Here is a 3,475-nt window from a genome sequence, read left to right on the forward strand (position 1 = left end):
TTAGACATGGGACCAGTGTATGTGCGCCTTATAGAAGTATTGTCAGCCGTAATGGAAAACCCCAACCTTTTACTAACTAACAACATCAGATTGTTTCCAGGTCCTTGTACTCCTGTGGATGATGTACACACATATTTGCTATCAGAAAATGTATCTGAATTTTGCCGTCTGATCTTGCAAAAATTATGCCATGTATTGAAGTTGAAAGCCGCTCATTTATTTAAGGATTTTTTACCTGGAGGTTCTTTAAACTGCCCATCAGCAATATTAGTTGAGAAAAGCAAATCCTGCCCTCCACACAACATCACCGTTGAGCGACTTATGGCAAAGGTGGACAGGTCGATGAAATGTTCTCCCAATATTACTATCAATACCCTTGAAAGCAATATCTGTTATACAGGAAATAAAACACGAGAATGGCTAAAGGCAAAGCCAGAACCTGAGCAGAAACACATTATTTCGAATGCAAGACTGGGGAAAAAACATTATATAAAGACAGTCAAAGAAAGAAAGGAGGTGCTAAGGAAATCCCAGCTGCAAATTATTAGGAACAGAACAGAGACCGTACAAAAGAAAAAGGAAAAACAAAGAAAAGCAAAAGATGAGGTTGTGCAAAATTTAGACGCTTTTGGACTGTGGGACAACAAACAAAAAATTGATTTAGGACTACAAAATTACACCACAAAAAAGACAAAATTTGTGTTTTAAAAAACCAAATCACTATATAAATGTTCAGATCATTATATGACCATGACTCCAATAACAGGAACCTATTTTTATTTAGCCACAAGGGAAAACAACATGGGGTGGAGGAACTGAGAATCAATGTTTTGAAAATTGGAAATTTGAATAAAAGTGTAAAAGAAACCAATACAGTTGATTTGGACATTGTTGGAAAAAATATTCAACACATATGGACCGATGAGGAAGGAAAAGATGCAACATGGCATGGAGAAGTCCTGAGTTATGACAACGGTGTTTTCAAGGTTAAATTTTATAACATCAGTCACCGTGTCAACTCACTTCACCTTCCTTATTTCTAATTTCTAACAATTTTAATTACCACAGTGCAGATGGAAGCCATGAAAGTTATGCATTAATGTTATCACAACCAAAGAGCATGTTATCCATCATTGTAAAAACTGCATGTATCCAAAGGGTCTTCATCGGTTTCCGGGTAATAATGTGTCACATGTAATGTTAAATACAAATACAGACAAAATCCCAGTGTTTCATTCCAAATAACCTATTCAAACATTTACACATATGACCCCTGTGACGTTGAAAATCGAACAAGGACATTAACTTCATCCGTGGATATGAGTCAACGACATTCATTTTAACAAGTTTTGTAGCCCATCATCCCACCATGTTACTGGCTAAGTATCATCACCTTTGGCCTGTTGGTTATTTGGAAAAAGTTATTTAGATATTTAAACATATTTCACCAAATATCATCCGGGTCATTTTATTTATTCAGAATAAGAGTTTAAATGTTTTAAACGCAATTGACCCCTGTGACCTTGAATATGGGCGAAGGTCATTCATTTGATAAAACTTGGTACCACACCATCCCAGTATGTTAATTGCCAAATATCATCGCCCTAATCCTATTGGTTATTAAGAAGAATTTGTTTTAAATTTGTAACATATTTGACTAGTGTGACCTTGATAATGGGTGAAGGTCATCAATTTAAACAATCTTGTTTACTCTTAATCCCAGTATGCTTGTGGATAAATATCATCAGTGTAGGTGTTTTGGTTACACAAAACATGTTGTTTAAAGTAGAATGTTCATGGCGGATGACAGACGCTGCACCATGTCATAAGCTCAGCCCCTCTGGCACGTGAGCTAAAAACAACTAACAAATATCTTAACCCCCTCATTCACCATGCAGCCATTATTTTACCTTCACCTATGATTACAGATTAAATTACATACAGTTTGTTTTGGAAGATGAGTTTATAAAAATTAGTACAAAATATATATAGATTCATTATATAGTACCGAGAAAATTTTCCTCGTAGTATGCAAATATATGTACAGTTTAGTATGATTTGTTTGAACATTATTAAAACTAGATGTTTGGAATGTGTATTGAATTTCGAATTTGATAAGAACAGATGTTAATACTACATTTGTGCTTTACAGGTAAATTATTGGTCGCAAACTGACAAAGCAGATGAGGAAACCTATCTGTTAACACCAGCGGAAATACAGGCTGACATCAAAGATGGATGTTTAACATTTGAAGGTAAACAAATCACTAGCATGTATTTTATGTGTATTTGTTTAGTTAAATTTCAGTTAATATGAACGTACCGGTAGTAAGAATATTTGTTCATGGTTGCTTTAGTATTACATTTTAGTGTTGGAATTATGTTAAAATAGTGTGTGTTTTATTATTACAGACCCAGGAAGTGAAATACATTGAGTGGTAAGTCAATTTTAATTACACTGTTTGAAACAGACTATACTTACTTCTTGTGTATAATATAGTTAGATTTACCTCCCTTATTGTTCTGAATTTATTTGCAGTACATTGATTGTAGATTGGATTGTCTCCCTTGCATTTCAACAGTGTTAAAATTTGCATATGTTTTAAAGTGAAATATTTTAATTTCCTCCATTAGCAAATGAAAAACTGACCTTAGTTTCACTAAATGGCACCGAAAGCTTGCAAAAACAACAGTTGTTTTTGTTTTAAAAAAATAATCTATTTTTAGGTGAAATAGCTACAGTGCGGTAAGTCTTGGTTATGACATCAATATTGAACTGTAATCTACTATAGCTAGGTTTGAGCCAAAATTGTTTGTATCGTAGCAGAAAATCGTCATATTTATAGTTAGGATGCCGTAGCCAAAACGAAATCCCACAAGTATTTGGTAACTGGCAAAATGTTAACCCTGCACACAGGGGTTCGTTACAAATCACCAAATGCATGTCTGAAATACAGAACTGATATTGGTGCTGTCATAGCTTGACAAAGGGACAAGTCGGTCTTGGAAGGTTGCGACACGTTTAATACGTTGTGTAGAAAGTAAAACTTTGATATCAAGTATCCAATCACAAGTGTTTGAAATTCTGACTGTAAATTGAGATAAAGATCATATAAAAAATAAGAGTATTAGGCCTAGTCTACTACAAAAAAAGTAGCAATACCCTTATGTTTTGTATGATTTTTATCTCAATATTTACAGTAAGGATTTCAAATACCTGAACAGCCTGAAATTAGCATAAAAATCAAGATTTAAATTTTCTACTGTTATTAGATCGTGATGACATCAGATTCAATCAGGTAAATGCGCATAACCCTGGCCTGCCCATATGCATTTGTTGCATAAGTCATATTAAAACTTGTCTCATATAGGAGATGATAAATCTATAGCTATAGTTCATGGGAACAGTGGTTATTGAGTGATATTGGATGTCAATATTGTTGACCAATTATCAAACATATCTTTGATTTAAGTT

The 3,475-nt window shown here is 33.9% G+C and overlaps 1 protein-coding gene and 1 long non-coding RNA gene across 2 annotated transcripts in view; both read left to right on the forward strand.

Annotated features, from left to right (window-relative positions):
- Positions 1 to 3,475, forward strand: part of LOC110461023 (neurogenic locus Notch protein-like) — a 65,955-nt gene that overhangs the window by 24,197 nt on the left and 38,283 nt on the right. The window lies entirely within an intron of this gene.
- LOC110461021 lies at positions 869 to 2,571 on the forward strand. The gene is made up of 3 exons (XR_002464074.1): positions 869 to 986; positions 2,153 to 2,255; positions 2,413 to 2,571. It is a non-coding gene; the product is annotated as an uncharacterized LOC110461021 (long non-coding RNA).

This window comes from Mizuhopecten yessoensis, unplaced genomic scaffold (genome assembly GCF_002113885.1).
Source record: "Mizuhopecten yessoensis strain PY_sf001 unplaced genomic scaffold, ASM211388v2 scaffold10535, whole genome shotgun sequence".
Taxonomy (NCBI): domain Eukaryota; kingdom Metazoa; phylum Mollusca; class Bivalvia; order Pectinida; family Pectinidae; genus Mizuhopecten; species Mizuhopecten yessoensis.